This window comes from Lithobates pipiens, unplaced genomic scaffold, assembly GCF_037356315.1.
Source record: "Lithobates pipiens isolate NorthernLeopardFrog02 unplaced genomic scaffold, aLitPip1_a1.2 Scaffold_19, whole genome shotgun sequence".
In the NCBI taxonomy this organism is placed as follows: Eukaryota; Metazoa; Chordata; class Amphibia; order Anura; family Ranidae; genus Lithobates; species Lithobates pipiens.
In genome coordinates, this window is record NW_027507764.1 from 322,785,510 (window position 1) to 322,798,325 (window position 12,816).

Sequence of the window (12,816 nt, forward strand, 5' to 3'; positions counted from 1 at the left end):
ACATTTTTACATTCTGCAATTACCTATCAAAATAATAGTAGAACAAAACTTTAAACAGTACCATTTGAAAGTATTCAGGCAGGCCCTTTCACAACCACAAAAGAGGCAGGTATAGTGTGTATGGTTCAGCAGATAGAGTATTCGTATCAGTTGACTTGAATAGCAGTTGGGGGGAGGGAGAGTTCCAAATTATTTTGTGACCCCCAAAAAAAGTCTCTGGCACTATTCCTGAATTTAAGGACACAATTAATATTTTTACATATTTTAGGGGGTGTTTAGAGTAAAACACTACTATGAAGCTGATAAAATACATTGACTAGGCTAGGTGTGTATGGGCCCAGAATAGCATGCTGGGGAAGTTAGTGAAGGCAAATATGCAGGAAGGACAAAAAAGGAGCATTAAAACCTTCAGCTTGCATGAGGACAAAGGGGACATTCACAGCATATTACAATCATGGTAATTAGGGAATGATGAAATAAATACAATAAATTAGAAAACATTAAATAATTAGAATGTCATGTTAAAGTTGTAAAACTTACCTTAATATAGTCCTTCTGCAGGACCTGAACGATGGCAGATAATAATAGTGGTTCCCAGAACGTGGGGGGAAGTGCCTGTCAAGAACTTGATGTCCTGCTGACTTCTCCCCATTGCCAAGTACCACAAGGTGGCGACTAGCCTCTATTCAGGGGTGATGGCTTGCTGCATGCAGGTGTCCTGCTTGGTAATATAAGGGGACAGCAAAGCCACCAAACAGTGAATAACAGGGTTCGTCATCCGGAGATAATTGAATTTATCAGGATTATTCTCACGGATCTCCCGCAACAAAGGCATATTAGAGAATTGGTTATGCTGGAAAAACTAATTCTTTGCAATTGAACTCCTCCTCCCCCTGCTCATGGACTGGGCTTGGGTCAAAATAAGAACCCCAACACCAAGCCTCTGCACAGCACGAACTCTACAATGAGTACGTACCCGCAACATGGCTTTGAAACAGTTGGCTGGTCAGCACGAACATGGGGTCAGACCCCAAAACACCCTCCCCATGTTGAGGGCATATGGCCTGGTATGGTTCAGGAGGGGACATTCTCTCATCCCCCCTCTTTTTCTGTGGCCTGCCAGGTTGCATGCTTGGATAAGGGTCTGGTATGGATTTTGAAGGGGACCCCTACACCATTTTTTTATTTTGGCACAGGGTTTAAAATCCATACAAGACTTGAAGGGCCTGGTATGGATTTTAGGGGGACCCCCACGCAATTTATTTTTAAATTTTGGTTTGGGGTTCCCCTTAATATTCATACCAGACCCAAAGTGCCTGGTAGTGACTGGGGGGGCATGCTCTTTTTTTCAATGAGTTTTATCTACATTGCCAAGATCTGACAATTCATTAGAGCTGCAATCAGTATTAAGTGACAGTTTTTTCTTTATAAATGTCATTTTGCTGTGGTACTGTTATAAACACGGGAAAAATGTGCCACTTTGCAGGCATACTATAGACACCCCACAGGCATGATATTTAAAAGAATATTACATTTTTATTGTTTCACTGCTCCCACAAAAACTGCCATTTAAAAAAAAAATTGCATTGATACATGTCCCCTGGGGTAGGACCCGGGTCCCCAAACACTTTTTATGACAATAACAGGCATATAAGCCTTTAATATTAGCACTTTTGATTTTTTATGTTCGTGTCCCATAGACTTTAACAGTGTTCATGTGTCCTTACAAATATTTTGCCTGTTCAGTATGTTCTGGTGTGAACCGAACCGGGGGTTGTTCGGATCATCCCTACTTGGCACACTTGTGCAGCAATGGACATCCAGGCAGGATGACATCACACTTGGCAATGGAAGACCATCATGGGGCCATTTAAGGGACTAGGGAGCCTTAGGCCGCGTACACACGTGGCGGACTGTCTGGCCAACTAAGTCCGTCAGACAATCCGTCAGACAGTCCGTCATACTTTCGAATGAACGGACTTGTCCACACACGGCACTTTTTGAGCGGACTAATACGGCGGACTAAGTCCGCCATACAATCCGCCCTACTTTTGAAATGAACGGACTCGCCCACACACGCGGAGGAAAGTCCGCTCATTTCGAGCGCGTCTCCAGGTAGGCGGGGCCCGCGAAGGAGAAGTCGCTGACCCCGCCGCCTGGTATGGACTTAAAGGGGAACCCCAACGCCGAAAAAAATCGGCGTGGGGGTCGCCCCCAAGTCCACAACAGACCCTTGTCCGAGCACGCTACCCGGCCGGCCAGGAAAGGGGGCCGCGTGGCCCCCCCACCCCAAAGCACCTTGTCCCCATGTTGATGAGGACAAGGGCCTCTTCCCGACAACCCTGGCCGTTGGTTGTCGGGTCTGCGGGCGAGGGGCTTATCGGAATCCGGGAGCCCCCTTTAATAAGGGGGCCCCCGGATACCGGCCCCCCACCCTATGTGAATGAGTATGGGGTACAATGTACCCCTACCCATTCACCTGTGAAAAAAAGTACAAAAAAAACACAACACAGGGTTAAAATATTTTATTGCACAGCTCCGGGGGTCTTCCGTCTTTGGGGGTCTTCTCGCCGGACTCCTCCGCTATCTTCTTGTAGCTCTTTTGCTAGCGGAGGAGTCCGGCTTTCTTACCCGCCGCCGGCCTCTTCTCCCGACTTCGGGGGTCTTGTCCCCCTCTTCGGTTCTTCTGCCGGGCCACCGCGCCTTCTTATAGCTCTTTTACAGGCGGTGGCCCGGTCTTCTGTCGCCGCCGTCGCCTTCCGTTCTTCTTCTTCTTCTTCTTCTCCAGGAGACGTTGCCTCGACGATCTCTCCGGCCGGAATGCCAGAGCCGCGCTGCGCGGCCACTTATATAGTGACAATGGGGCGGTGTCACATGGTATATGTCACATGGGCTGGTCACATGGGTTGATGTTACATGGGGACTATGACTTCGTAAGGGGGCGGGGTCACCATGTGACACCAACCCATGTGACATATACCATGTGACACCGCCCCATTGTCACTATATAAGTGGCCGCGCATCGCGGCTCTGGCCTTCCGGCCGGAGAGATCGTCGAGGCAACATCTCCTGGAGAAGAAGAAGAAGAAGAAGAACAGAAGGCGACGGCGGCAGCGATGGCGGCGACAGAAGACCGGGCCACCACCTGTAAAAGAGCTATAAGAAGGCGCGGTGGCCCGGCAGAAGAACCGAAGAGGGGGACAAGACCCCCGAAGTCGGGAGAAGAGGCCGGCGGGGAGGAAGAAAGCCGGACTCCTCCGCTAGCAGAGCTACAAGAAGATAGCGGAGGAGTCCGGCGAGAAGACCCCCGAAGACGGAAGACCCCCGGAGCTGTGCAATAAAATATTTTAACCCTGTGTTGTGTTTTTTTTTTACTTTTTTTCACAGGTGAATGGGTAGGGGTACATTGTACCCCATACTCATTCACATAGGGTGGGGGGCCGGTATCCGGGGGCCCCCTTATTAAAGGGGGCTCCCGGATTCCGATAAGCCCCCCGCCCGCAGACCCCGACAACCAACGGCCAGGGTTGTCGGGAAGAGGCCCTTGTCCTCATCAACATGGGGACAAGGTGCTTTGGGGTGGGGGGGCTGCGCGGCCCCCCCTTCCCCAAGGCACCCCCCATGTTGAGGGCACGCCGCCTGGTACGGCTCAGAAGGGGGGGCGCTCGCCCCCCTTTCCTGGCCGGCCGGGTAGCGTGCTCGGACAAGGGTCTGTTGTGGACTTGGGGGGGACCCCCACGCCGATTTTTTTCGGCGTTGGGGTTCCCCTTTAAGTCCATACCAGGCGGCGGGGCCAGCGACGTCTCCGTCGCGGGCCCCGCCTACCTGGATACCCGCTCGAAATGAGCGGACTTTTCTCCGGGCGGGAAAAGTCCGCTCATTTCAAAAGTAGGGCGGACTGGCACACACACGGGCGGACTGTCCGCCGAAATGCGAGTCCGACGGACAGTCTTTCCAACATTCCGAAAGACTTAGGCCGCGTACACACGGGCGGATTGTCTGCCCAACTTAGTCCGCTGAACCGTGTTTCAGCGGACAATCCGCTCGTGTGTGGGCTTCAGCGGACTTTTTCAGCGGACAGTCTGACGGACTTTGTCTTTCGGAATTTCCGTAATTTTGTCCGTCCAAACTTGGTTTTGTCCGTCCAAACTTGGTTTCAGCGGACAGTCCGCTCGTGTGTAGGCAAGTTGGACGGACTAAGTATGGCGCATGCTCAGAAAGGATTTACACGGCCGAAGGTTGCATTGCAGTGTATTGGACGTCGTTTTTCTATTCCCGTCGTACGTGCTGTACACGTCATCGCGCAAGTTTTCAGCGGACTGTCTGTTCATCGTGTGTGGTCAAGTCCGTTCATTCAAAAGTTGAACGGACTGTCTGTCGGATTGTCTGACCAACTTAGTTGGCCAGACAATCCGCCCGTGTGTACGCGGCCTTAGTCCGCCAGACTGTCCGCTGAAAAAGTCCGCTGAAGCCCACACACGAGCGGACTGTCCGCTGAAATGTGTTTCGGCGGACTAAGTTGGGCAGACAGTCCGCCCGTGTGTACGCGGCCTTAGGTAGATGCAATTGCCATGTGGCTCATGAGTTGCAACTGGGACTCAATATCTCTTGTCAGTTTGCCATTTACAATGCTGCTCTTGTTCACATTTGGGGAGTGGATTTTAATGTGCTCAATCGGTCAACGAGACGAGTTTACAGGCAAGGCTGCAGGAGAGTCTGCTATTACAGGCCATAGAGCAGCCAGTGTTAAAGTGATTGTACCATCTTGTTTTTTTAAAAATAACAAATGTTATACCTGTTCTGTGTACTGGATTTACACAGAGCAGCCCCGATCCTCCTCTTTTCATGTCCCTCTTCGCTGCTCCTGGCCCCTCCCTTCTGTCGAGTGTCCCCACAGCAAGCGGCTTGTTATGGGGGCACCCAAGCCAAAATTCAACTATTTGTATCCATTCAAACATGGAGCTGTGGTTTGGCCCCACCCTCTATCTCCTGCTTGACTAACTGACTTTGCTCGAAAGCATCAGGCACCAATAGCACCACTGCTGGGTCTCAGCCAATCAGGAAGGAGAGTCCCAAATGGTTGAGGGCCCCCTGGACATCTATAGCTCTAGGTGGGGCTCATGTAAGTATTAGGGGGGCTGGGGGGGCTGCTGCACACAGAAGGCTTTTTATCTTAATGCATAGAATTAGGAGGAGGTACGCCTTTTGGTCTGTTACAGGAATGTTTGACACCTTGATAGGTAAAGCGGATAGAAAATGGGAATCCCCATTGATAAGGGATCTGCCATTGCTGTAGATCAGGGGTGCCCAACCAGTGGCCCGGGAGCCACATGTGGCCCACGGAGCCCTCTGATGTGGCCCACGACCTCCTGCTCTGGGATAGAATAGAAAGAATACTGTTATTAAAGGTCAGTTTATTACTAAAATCACAGTGTATGTATGGGCATATCTGTTCTGTGGTGGTTACTGGGCTGCTTTCAAACTGATCCGCAAGTGCAGAGCAGTTTACCTGCAGGTTGCCTGCACTGAGCCATAGACTTCTATTATTACCTGCGAGTTTGGTGAGCTTTCTGAAAGTGCACCAAACCTGCAGAATATAATAGAAGTCTATTGCAAACTACAGGAAAGCCAAAGGTAAACTGTGTTGCACACGTGGTGCTGGTAAACTGCAGCCTTGAACCGCTTTCACATGGTCAGTCCGACAGTTCGACCAATTGGACCCTCCATTCACCTCTAAGTAGTGGCAGACATAAACCGACTTGTGTTCTACCTCCAATACGATCCACCAAAAAGTATTGTGGGCTGAGTCTGTGTCCGCTCTGCGGATGCAGAGCGGACACAGATATGCCATCCACCTGCTCTGCTCATTGTGGCCTGTGATCGGTTACCAAGTCACTTAAGTGGCCCTCGCTCTTCAAAAGGTTGGGCACCCCTGCTGTAGATTATGAAGTAAGGGTTTCAGTGCACGTCATTTAGCCCCAGTAATTGAGGAAAGGTCAGAAAAAATCTGATAAGGATAATCTTGAAAGATGAGGGAATTTTTTACTCTAGTTGCAACCATGAGTTGTTCTTTGGTGCGATAGAAGTGGAATTTTGAGGGGAACCTTCTGGTTTGCGTGGTGTTAAAGCTCTGTGATTCCTATCCATCTCCAAATTATCGACCGGGATTGACCGGGATTGGAAAAGAGCAGTCATAGTAGAATTAAGGTCAACAATAGTCTCAGGTATTCCTCATATAGGAAGATTTGATCCTTATGAATGAAAATCTACTAAAGTTTTCCTTTAATATATAGTAGCTGCTGTTGTATATATTTTAAACACACAATGTAGAAAAGGCAATAAAATAAGAGATGAATAAAAATCATTCAGCAAATATTGCAGCAGCGCTTAATTGAGTCCGTCCATTTAAGTAGATAAAAATTAAATAGAATGTAAAGAATATATATTACTAAATATATTTAAAAATATATTAAAAAATATTCAAAAATAGTCTTGCAGAGTTCTAAAAAAGGAAAGGAGAGGTAAAACCAGTGGCTTGGGTGTAAAAAAGAGAGAGAGTCCTTGCTTCCCCTTTAACTGCGTCTTCCACCAGAATCCACCACGTGAATCACCAGAGAGCTCACCAGATAAAGATCAAATACAGGCCTTTGAGTATATGGATCTTTTCTTTATCCACCTTTATCCTTGCTATTCTTGATTGTCACCACCTGGTGTCAGCTCAGAATGGGTTGGGTATCCGTAATATATAAAAACAAAGGGACATCTGCATAGTATAATCCCCTTTGCTTTATTCATTAAAACAACCCCCCCCCCCCATCCATCACATTATGCGTACCATAAACATATTTTTTTAAGAGCATGTATAGAATAATGTGCACTGTGCCTTTTAGTAGGTTCTGGTGGCCGGAAGACTCCGAGACCTCCGCTGTGTATAGCGCGGACGGTTTCCTGGAAATCCTAGCAGCTGGAATATGCAATTGTCACTTCCGGTAGGCCACGTCATACACTGACTTCTTCTGAGGGCGTGGCCTACCTACCGGAAGCCTGTCTAAAATATGTGCCGTCATGACACAACGGCCAATCCTGCGCTCCAACTAGCAGATGGGCAGCCACTGTGACCAATCACCAGTGCTGTCCATCTACAAACAGGCTCTATTTGTTTTACATGACAGCTCAACTGCTCTGTTATCATTTTAAACACAGCTATTTAGACAGAGCAGTTACAGGTATTAACAACATAAAAACGGTATTACAATGGCATATCACAAATTCCCGCATATCAAACGCTATAATGCAGATAAATATAAAACATGCATGTGAAATCCCTGTTAAAAATAAATTTCAAAAATTCAAATTATTAGATTTACAATCATATTAAGAATTTCTTAAAGACCGGAGGTTCAATGCACAAATGCATAAGGACATGTATAAGGACACCAACAGACTAGGAAATCAGATGTGACTGCTCCTTCAACCGATAGCTCCCGTGACATCCGATATGTTTATTTATCAATAATATGCAGACATCTCCTAACGAGCAATACCCCCAAGTTACTTTACATAGTGTAAACTGTTCCTAGTTCCAAAACATTAATAGGGGATTCCTAAACTACAATAAATTAATTTAGGGGATATGTATATAAAATCTGCATGAGATTCTTACAGAGATTAAAAATAAAAATAAAAAATAAGAGAAAAATAGATAAAGATCCACACAAAAATAAAAATAAATAAACATGCTGCAATATTTGCTGAGTGATTTTTATTCATCTCTTATTTTATTGCCTTTTCTACATAGGAAAATTTGATCGACGTGCTCTATTTTCAAAGTCCTCTAAGCATATTTTCAGAATAAAAGTTTTATTCCTTAAGAGTCTCTAATTCATTATCATGGGATAGTAAATTTGTTTCCATGTCATCCACTCTGATTTATAGGTCAGAAGTGCGCTGGCCTAACTCACCGATTTCTTATGTGAGACTTTCAGTTATATAGTCTGAGGTCTGCTTTAAGGCTTTCTGTAACATTTTTTTCTATTTGTTCCAAAATACTTAGATGTAGGGAATCTGTTTGTTTAACTTGTATTTATAGTCAGAGTCATTATAGGCATCCTGAGCTAACTGCAGTTGCTTAGCAGAAAAAGATCTGCCTGTGTGCGAGGAAGGAGGCTGTGCCATATCTTTGGCACTCTTTAGTTTATTTTTAGCACAGGTGGCACCAAAGACCATTTTATTTATCCCAGGATCACTGAGGAGGTGTATGGTAAGATTATTTTCAGTTTACCATGCCTTGCAGATGTCTTTCTCAGCCGAGGAGAACCGAGAGATGTGTAGCTTCAGCTGTACATGTCTGTCGCCAGCAGCTCCGCCTCCGGCTGTTAATTTTTCTATCAGAGATATTTAATTAATTGGATACCTGATGTGTCATAGTGTTTGTGTGTGTGTGCTCATGAAGGCTTGAGCAGGGTTGTTGTAAGTCTGTTACTGACAACGTTGTCAATTTTTACTATGAAATGGTGAAGGTAATTGTGGTTTTATGTATTTATGCAATAAAGCAATTTGAACTTTTTCTTTAACTTACTCCTCATTGATGAGTCTCTTGAGAAGTCATTCCTCCTTTTATTATTATATACAGTTTACTACCAGCAAGCAAAGCTGGAGGGATTCTGATTGGCCAACAAAACACCTTTGATCTCAACATGAAAATACTTCACTTGTAATTTCTGTAAATAGCAATTAAAGTCACCATAGTGTTTACCAGGTAAACAAGTCACCCTTTCACCAGTTCTGATGAATACCCCCTTGAGTCTAATTACCATTATTAAATACTTCTTGTATGGTCAAATCACATTCTTTATCATCCCTAGGTATGTAAACAATGTACCCTTTGTAATGCCTAATTAGATAAGCAGATTATTCCCCAAATACCATGGTGACCTTGCATAAAATTAACATAGCAAAGAGTCATTTTTATGTTTAAAATTGACTTGTCACTGGCCTGTCCAAGAATATATGTATGTGGATATACTGTATACTTTATGTGTATATATCTGTATATGTATATACAGTATATATATATATATATATATATATATATATATATATATATATATATATATATATCGAGAGAGAGAGAGAGAGAGAGAGAGAGAGAGAAAGAGAGAGAGAGAGAGAGAGAGAGAGAGAATGCATTAAGATAAAAAATTCTTACTTTACAACCACTTTAATGTGGTATTTAACACAAGACCAAAAATGTATTAAATTGCAGCTTACCAATCATTAGATATTGTGGTTGCACCAGTTTTCTTTTCTTTGGCTTTTTTATCTCTGTTTCCATCTAGTAATCTGACCAGTAACACACCTCCTGTATTAGTGAGACACAACTCAGGATCATCAGAGCTATGATGTAAATCGGTATTGCTGAAACTTGGCTTCATTCCTCACATGACTGGGCTATTAATATTCCTGTCTATGCACTCTTTCGAAGAGACAGAGTAAAAAGAAAAGGTGTCAGGGTCTGTCTCTATGTGAGAAGTGATCTCAAAGCGAAAATGAAAGAGGATCTAGTTGATGAAGAGTGTGATGAGTCTGAAGCATTATGGGTGGAACTGTATATAGATGTGCGTAGTTCAAAGTTAATCATTGGCATTTGTTATAGACCACCCAATGTTAATGAGGAGGTGGAGACTCAGCTCCTTGCACAGATGGAAAGGGCTGCAAGAGCTGGGATGGTGATAATAATGGGGGATTTTAACTATCCAGAAATTGACTGGAGTAATGACACTGCTGAGACAGTTAAAGGGCAAAAATGTATAAACCTATTACAGGACAATTTTATGGTTCAGTTTATTGAGACCCCAACTAGGAATGATGCTCTGTTGGACCTGGTAATCTCAAACCATGCAGAGCTTATTACTAATGTTCATATCAAGTAACATCTTGGTAGCAGCGACCATAACATGATTTCATTTGATGTTAGCTGTAAGCAAAAAACACATACATGAAAGATAAAAACGCTTAACTTCAAGAGAGCAAATTTTCCAAGGATAAGGGCAGTTCTCTAGTGACTGTTTGTGAACTCACCGTAAAGTATATTCCCATGGGCAATAAGTTTAAAGGGCTAAAAATAAAGTCTATGTGGTTCACAGCCAAAGTAAAAAAAAGCTATAAACAAGAAGAAAAGAGCTTTTAAAAAATATAAAAATGAAGGAACACTAGTGTCGTTTAAATGTTACGAAGAATATAACAGACTACGTTAAAGAGAAATTAAGTACGCAAAAACTCAAAACGAACAACAGATTGTAAAAGATAGTGGGACAAATCCCCCAAAAATCTTCAAATATATTAATAGTAAAAAGGCCAGGTCTGAACATGTAGGCCCTCAACAACATAATCTAGAGTGGGTGACTGCGGACAAAGAGAAGGCAAATGTATTAAATACTTTCTTCAGCTCTGTGTATACAAAGGAGCATGGGGGAGCTCATGTCCATAATGGGGGTGGTAGTGGTAGTAGCCCCAAATGATCCACAATTGCTCAAATGGGATCTGCTCCAGGAATATTTAGACAGAATAAAGATGGATGAAGCACCTGGGATAGATGGCATCCACCCACGGATCCTAAAAGAATTGCGCTCTGTAATTTCAAAGACACTGTATCTAATTTTTAGGGACTCATTAATGAAGGGAATAGTACCACTGGATTGGTGTAGGGCCAATGTGGTGCCTATATTCAAAAAGGGAAAAAGTTGTTACCAAGTAACTATAGACCTGTTAGTTTAACTTCTATAGTCGGGAAGATACTGGAGAGTTTAATAAAATACCACAACGACGAGTTCTGGTTGGAGAAAAAATATTTTAAGCAAAGGACAGCATGGATTTATGAAATACAGAAGTTGTCAAACAAACCTGATTTATTTTTATGAGGAAGTAAGTAAAAGGGGTGGCGGTGGACGTGGTATACTTGGATTTTGCAAAAGCGTTTGACACAGTTCCCCACACAAGGCTCCTGTGTAAGGTAAAGTCTACAGACTTGGAAATATTGGTTTGTAAATGGATATACAACTGTCTAAAAGACAGAATTAAGAGTAGTGGTTAATGATTCTTACTCTGAAGGGTCTAGGGTTATCAGTGGTGTACCCCAAGGTTCAGTGCTGGAACCCTTACTTTTTAATAACTTTATAAATGATATTGGGTCTGGGATTAAAAGTAAAATTTTTGTCTTTGCAGATGACACTAAGCTATGCAGTTGAATAACATCCTTACAGGATGTCTACAATTTACTAGCCGACCTCAATGCACTGTCTAATTGGGCGACTATGTGGGAGATGAGGTTTAATGTTGATAAATATAAAGTTATGCACTTGGGGCTAAGAATATGCATGCATCATACATACTAGGTGGAGTACAACTGGGAGAATCAATGGTGGGGAAGGATCTGGGGGTTTTGTTAGATCATAAGCTCAATAATAGCATGCAATGCCAAGCTACATTTTCCAAAGCGAGCAAAGTCCTTTCTTGTATTAAGAGAGGTATGGACTCCAGAGAGAGAGATATAATTTTCACCCTGTACAAATCATTAGTAAGACCTCATCTAGAATATGCAGTTCAGTTTTGGGCACCAGTTCTCAAAAAGGATATCGGGGAACTGGAGAAAGTGCAGAGAAGGGCAACCAAACTGATAAGAGGCATGAAGGAGTTCAGCTATGAGGAAAGTTAGAGGAACTGAATTAATTCACTCTTGAGAAGAGGAGATTAAGGGGGGATATGATCACCATATATACATATATAAGGGGTCCACATAGTGAGCTTGGTGTTGAGTTTTTCACTTTACAGTCAACACTGAGGACAAGTGGGCACCCTTTACGTCTAGAGGAAAAGAGATTTCATCTCCAAATACGGAAAGGGTTCTTCACAGTAAGAGCTGTGATCATGTGGAATAGACTCCCTCCAGAGGTGGTTCTGGCCAGCTCAGTAGATTGCTTTAAGAGAGGCCGGGATTATTTCCTAAATATACATAATATAACTGGGTACTAACAATTATAGGTAAAGTTGATCCAGGGAAAATCCAATTGCCCTCTGGGATCAGGAAGGAGTTTTTTTTCCCTGCTGTAGCAAATTGGATCCTGCTTTTCTGGGAGTTTTTTCATCTTCCTCTGGATCAACTCTGGGTATATGGGAGTGTATAATATGTTTTATTTTATTTATTTATTTATTTTCATGGTTGAACTAGATGGACTTTCTTTTCAACCTGACCATTGGTCTCAGCCCTTTGGGGCCAACAACTTGTAAGTTCACAATCCTAGGGGTTGTTGGGGGCTGTTGAATTGTTTTTTTCACAGTTTTTTTTGGATGTATATCTGATGTATGTATGCAATACTGGATGGGTATCAATGTCTAACACATGTATTTATTCTGTTCTTTCTTTTTATTTTAAAGGTTTTTTTTTGGTTATTAGTCAGAATTCTGGTTCTGAGGAAACTATTTTGTAAAACGCGTCAACCATTGGTCTCTGACACCTTAATATATCATCTTGGTTACAATGATGGTTAATGTTTTTAACATGTGTTTTCTATTTTTGTAAATAAATATATTGGAAAGTATTACTTCTCTATCTCCTTTCTGGTACCATGAGAATCCGCCATGCTGGTTCTCTAATTTTTTGTATATATTTACTATGTTTAATAGCATAACATGGATTTTTTATTTGTATGCGCTCTAATATCTGGTGTGTAGGTATTGGTGATTGTTGCTTTCAGTCTTGATTTGTTTCTAACACTTTTAAGCATAGAATTCCCGTTGGTATTATTGTGACAGGATAGT